This window comes from Pleuronectes platessa, chromosome 20, assembly GCF_947347685.1.
Source record: "Pleuronectes platessa chromosome 20, fPlePla1.1, whole genome shotgun sequence".
Classification (NCBI taxonomy): domain Eukaryota; kingdom Metazoa; phylum Chordata; class Actinopteri; order Pleuronectiformes; family Pleuronectidae; genus Pleuronectes; species Pleuronectes platessa.
In genome coordinates, this window is record NC_070645.1 from 6,040,153 (window position 1) to 6,046,724 (window position 6,572).

Genomic DNA, 6,572 nt, shown 5'->3' on the forward strand with positions numbered 1-6,572 from the left:
CGCAGTGCTAGGATTATTGTACACAGTGACAGAGGAACCACATTTCCAGCTTATCTTCCCAGTAGCCATTCATATTGGCTACTTGACCAAGTGTCATGCATCATACCCAAGGAAATGATTAACCAAAAGAGGCCCAGTGATTGCCACTGAGATTCAAGCCAAATCTCACAAACCCACATTCATTTTAATTTTATCCACAAGCGTCACATGAGCATGGCTCCAAATTAAAATTCAGCAATATCAACAACATTCATTCACTGAGTTTAACAATAAGTCAACAATGAGAATGTGGGATGAATGTGCTTGATAGTGCACATATTCAATTATGATGGATTGAATGATGGCTTAGTGAGCACAATGCTGTTGCTCTTCCCTATTGGGTTGTTTATTTTTGGCTTATTGTTTGCCGGCTGCGAGTAAATTGTTAAAGTGGTCTAATAAGCAAGATGCCGTTCTCTCCTCAGCTTCAAAAACAGCCCTACAGCATGTCTTCATACAGTTGAAGTAATCAAGTGGGCAGATGGATTACAGATAAAACCCTGTTCAACACCCAGTATGTTTAATCACGTTCTACTTATCTTTCGATTGGATCTCTTGACCAGACAAACAAAGAGTCCAGTGCTTTCGATACCTGGGATGCACATGCCTTTAGCCTACATGTGCTGGTATGCAAAAATGTGGTCTTAAAAGTTTAAAAGCACCATCAGGAAGGCGTGAAGGAAGTTGTCTAATGGAGAAACGACATGAGGGAGTGGAGGGGTGAAATTGCTTGCTAATGGCCTCTTTCTCCCAGCTGTAAGAGCTGCAGCTGTCTGGGGTTGCTGAGACAAATAGGGGTGGCTCATGAGGGGACCGCAGCATCCAGACAACAGCTCACATTTTTCCCCTGCACACTATTTGGCCCCAACAAATTAATTCTGGACCGCTTGGGGAGGAGCGGCAGCCAGCTGGGTGTTGGCTAACAAACATGTAATGTATTTTCAGTGTGCCGAGCATGCTCTATCAAGGAGATGCATGCATGATTGAAAAGTTGAGCAAGTTGAAAAATATATTTGCTCCAGTTGCATGAGATTCGACACAATGTGACCTAGAAATTAAAGCTTTATAGCATAGAGGAGGGGGGGGGGGGGGGTGATGTGTGATGTGTGATGTGTAATGGGAATGAAAATGACTAGCATCCATCCATACTGGTTAGAGAGACAAAATCACCCCTAGATGAACAAAATTAAATAACTAATCTCCGAACATTGCTAGCAGCACTGTCTCCAACTCATCCATATAACCAGAGTGCTTGGATTGAATCTAGACAGACTTTGAAATGTGGCTCCCTGGCATGAAGTAAAAGAACAATTGATATGGAGGAAATCTGCTTGGCAGACACAGAGCATAGAGCTATTTCTATTGCAAAAATATATGGTCATTTAAAGTTCGCAGTGGAAATACCATACCCCAAGATGTACATTCAGTCCTATTGTTTTGTGATAAGTACTGCCCCATGTGATTAGAGGTGCAAAGTAAGAATGAGAAGATTTTGTGATGGGATGAATTTTTGTCATATTTAAAAAAAAACATAACCATGGTCTTATATACCCAGATGCCTTTTTGGTCTTTTCAAGTTGTTTCTTGCAAAACCAACATTATTAATCTAAACTAATTTTTGTAAAGATTCTCAAAGGCCAGAAACAACGCCTTGCATTAAATTTTCACTTACTTGGATTTGGAAACTTCCAATATTGACTTTGATGGTGAAGGTGTGATTAATTAATAACAAACGCAGGCTTGGTCTGGCAGCTCTCGAAGCTGACAATGGTTCTTGGATTTTTTGACACCAATGCCTCTGGAAAAGTACTTATTGAGATGAATATTTGTACCTACGAGGTATTTCCCTCTCCAGCACCACTTCCTTGACGACAGAAATTGGACCTCAGTGGGTTTGGGCCTGGTGAAACTGTCATAACCTGTGCCTGCGTGCCGTCTCCAAAATATTTTAGTTTTGATCGAGTAACTAATGAGTCAGCTGTTTTGCTTTCTCCGCAGAGTCACATAACTTAACATTTGGAGACTCAGCAGTGCCTTCCACCACTATGTTGTTGCACCTGCACTGGGCGTTTGAATTGCCTTAACCATCAGGGACCAGAACAGATTCAGCCGGTTTCTGCATTTCATTTATATCTGAATTGCAATAAATCGAGAGCTCACCACAGTTAACTTTTAATTTATCCACCTCCTTCTTAGTTAATTCCTTTCAAGTCTTGTAACGCTTTAATGAGCTAATCCACCTTTCTGCTGTGTTTTTAAGCAGTTCTCCCTGCTATTCTTGCTGTGACCTTAGTGTGGTATGCTTGACTTAGTGGTTAGCTAGCCGCTAACTGCTGTCTGTCTGCTATTTGCTGGGGAGAAGCAGCTAGTGTACAGTCAGCTCATCAAAGCACCTTTGCTGAAAACAGCGTCTGTAAAGAGGCGGATGAGACTGAATCAAAACTTTAAAGTTGGGTGCCATAAAAACTAAACAAGCTCACAGACATAAAAGCTCTCCACATGAACAGTACAAACTGAAGACAAGACAAACTGCAGCTTCAACTATATTTTATTTGTCTTACCCCCAATCTTTCATATTTCCCGAACCCCAAAAAAACAAAAACACAGCCATATTTTTTTGATAAACATATATACATAGATCTATCAAGAGTAGGGGCCCTAGACTGCATTGTCTAGTACAGAATATAAATACACTTTTGTATTATTATGTAGTAATATATCATTGTTCATCACTTCACATGCCATGAAAGTCTCCAAAGCTACTGTGTGTTCTTATAATATATCAATACCTCTGGCACGTTTACTACCAGGCAGGAATTAAATACAAAATAACCTACTTAAAACACTTATACAGTACCCCAAGGAATCTTGGGATTCCAGGAGGTATATGCTATTCTTCTTGCTGCCTGCACAGACTCATTTATATTTGCTGTACACAAGAACAATCAACCTACATGCAGCCTCCTCCTGCCAGTCATAAATGTGTTGTTGCCAAATTGAGAAACGTGAATCACAGCTACTGAATGTTGACTTCTGAATATCTTCGGTTGTGTTGTTTTCTGTTTGTTTCAAGACTGCAAAAATTCCAGTATTTCTTTGCTAACAAACTGCTCGTGACCTAAATTAATCATGCTTCCTCTCATTTGGAAGAGAAGCTATACGAGCTATGACGGCCTTTAAACTATTCCTCCCAGACCAATGACTGGTTATTTATTCATCCATTCTTTTGAAAAGAGAGCTTCATTATCATCCCCACATCAGCCCGTCCCGCGAGAAGTTGCGGAGCCAAGCCGTCAGGATTTTGCTCTCCAACTTCACAGGCTTGTCAAATTAAAGGGGTCTGCCAGTGACACTTTGAGGATGGCTCCCCAAAAACAGAGGAAAATGAATGAATTATGAAAGATCTTTTTGAATATTGCATTGCAGAGTAGGGCAACCCCATATGCCCACAGTTTCCAGTCTCAGAGAAGACATCAATTTGGCATCCCACCGGCACAATACAGCAGAGGTAAACTCATCCACCTCTTTTCTATTGCCTGTTATCACTATGAGCAGGGTAGAGTCGGCCCCTGTGGCTTTCCTAAGACAAAAGCTTTGGGAGATAAGCAGAAAGATGACGACACAGGGAGGTTGAATGAAATCTGCATTTGGCAAGTGGATTTGGATAATATCAGAGGGCTACGGAAGATGACCTGGGTTCTGGGAAGTGTTAAAGAAAAATAAGATGAAGTGCCTTTCTGTTTTCTAACAACTTCTACTCCTCGTCCTACTCCATTTGAGATGAGTGCAAATTCAATATTTGTAGATGTTATTGAAACAGATGTGCTAAATAAGTCAGATTCAGCAAAAGTGTTCTAAAGACAAAAGGATCAGGGAATAATTTAAAAAAGAATGGGGGAAAGCACAGTGATGTGGAACTTCAAATGCAGCAAACACAGCAGGGAAAGCACAGTTTCCCATTAGAAACGAATAGAGGTAGCTTCCTTGAGACAGTAGTAAAGAAATCCCCTAAAAACTCCCATTTCTGACTGAAACAAAGCAACTCAAATGGCTCCCTCAGTACAATATTCCACAATCTATTAGTTTTACTGCTAATCACTTTTCTCTTTCACGCTGTTGCCTTTATTGAACTTATATCGGTACCAGCAGTCTCCTGCTATTTCACTGTGTGTTGAGTTTCCATCTTCTCCATTCAATCCCTGCAGCAAAACAAAGAGATAATTGAATTGCACCCAACAGGCCACCTGATAAGTCAATCTCATATTCAGAATTTGTGATGAAGTCCCGCCGTATGGCCTGCATCCTTATTTCCTGCCCGGTAAGCCTGTGTCTAATTGTTGTTATTATAATTACTAGAATGGTAACAGTTGATTTGCAGGGGACTGTGAGGAATGTGATGCAGCTGTTTTAACACCACTGGATTAAACGCTGAGACATGTTGGTGGTGAACGGTGTCAGTGAAAGATGGTACCACCAGAATGGAGCTGGGGAGGCAGAACAGTGGGGTGTATGATCGCAATTTTGATTTCTTAATTATAGCAATTATACTTGTGTAATTATAATTAGTATTATGTGAATTTGGAGATGTTTTCAAAAGTAAAATAAATAACCCCAAGAGAAAAGAAAGGCTATCCATACCCTGCATAAGGACTTCAAGGAAGATGAGATTAAACCTCATTCTGACTTTATATCATAATGTATTCAAATATGGGATGCCATAATCCTATAATGGGCGTATAGTGGTGGAGTAGATAAAGTCAAACTGATGGGAGAGCTGAAAATGTGGTGGTGACAACTGCCAGCTATTTCAGTAAAGAGCTTAACTCCAGCCTTTGTTGTGATAAGGAAAAAATTCAAAGTTAAATCTCAAAACAAGCTTTGTGGTCCAGGAGTCACCACGAAGAATGTCAGCCCGATTGCCTCAGAGGAGAAGACGCTCCCCCATCATCCTTCATCTGAGAACCACAAACCAGGCTCTCCAGACCTTTTTGTTAATTATTTGAGGCTCTCTCATCAGTTGAGAAACTCTCTGCGGGATGTACAGTAACAGTTACCTGAGGTGAAGTGCATGCTGGGTCGCCAGAGGCAGAGACATGTCAAACAGAAGCTGGAGCAATGGATTGCAAACAATTAATATAAGACGCAATAAATCTTAAATAACGCAGAGAGTTACAGCCCTCCATCATTTAACAAACACTGAACTCGTGACAAGGAAGTCCTGAGCAATTAGTCATAAAGTGAGCATGTATTGAAAAACCAGGGCAGATTCTGAAACTGAGTTGTCACACATGTCCACCATCTGCTGAGGACCCCTACGAGGTGCATTTAGACAGCTCCTGGCATATCCAGAGACACGCATGGCACTGGGCCTCTGCTGAGTGGCCATCGGTTCCCAACACATCCCTCTGGAAGTGCTCACGCTCTGCTGTTTGCTTAAGTTCTCATTTGTTACGAATCCATCATCCCTTCTGCACCAGTTGCATGCTGGCTGGTCATGAACACGGCCCTTTAGTGCCAAGAGAGCAGAAACTCAGTTTGAATCACACTGTGTGAGGCAGTGTGGATGTATGGATATACTCCAGGACAATGGCAACAAACAAGTCTGCACAAAACCCAACACAAACACTAATGCCAAATCTGAGTGACTATTTGGAAACTGATCAAATTGATAAGCTATTTCATCATACATTTGCAAATCTAATCTTTTTGGCGATGGATATTTTTCTAGCACAGACAGAAGTCAACAACTCACAACCACTGTTGGTTCACACACTCTCACTGTTGCAGCAAAAGGCCAATAAAATGGGTTCTTCTTTGACTTTCAATTGTGGTTCTATGGAAATGCTAGTGTAGTTAAACATAATTCCAACAACTTTATTATCCACAAAATGTTGTCTATTATTCCCACCAGTAATAAAAACCTTGCACTTGTAAAGTTAAAAGCTTAAGTCTGTGTACTACTTTAACCTAAAGCTGTGCATGTAGACAGTCAGGTTTATTCATTATTTTCTGTGCACTCACCTTAGATTGTATCTAATCAGTTTAGTTCTGATACTGCTGGCTTGTTTTCAACCCGTCTGATCGTCATCAAGTTTAAATCAAAAATATATTTCACCATATTGTCGATTAAAAAAACTGCAGCCAATAAATAAAACATAATCTTGACTTTCATGTAATTTTCTGTGAGCCGATACTGACATTTACAATTTGCATATGAGTAATCAGGTCACTGTCCTATTAGCAGTATGTGCCAAACTGTTATGCTGTTGCAATCATAGCTGTGACTTTGCCTGTATTGTATTTAACAGGGATCTAGACCCCTTTCATTTTTTTTGTTCAGTAGCCTTGCCCACAAGGAAATCACTGGTGTAGCAAATCAGAGCTCACAGCATTAACACATTACAGTCACAGTCAAAAAATTAAAGGTTTCAAAACAGATGGTCTCATTTTATGCAAATGTTATTATGCAAAGCTAGGCCTAGAGGCTTGGCTATTTTTTTCAGCCTTTTAATTGGCTAAGAGGAGAGAGAAGA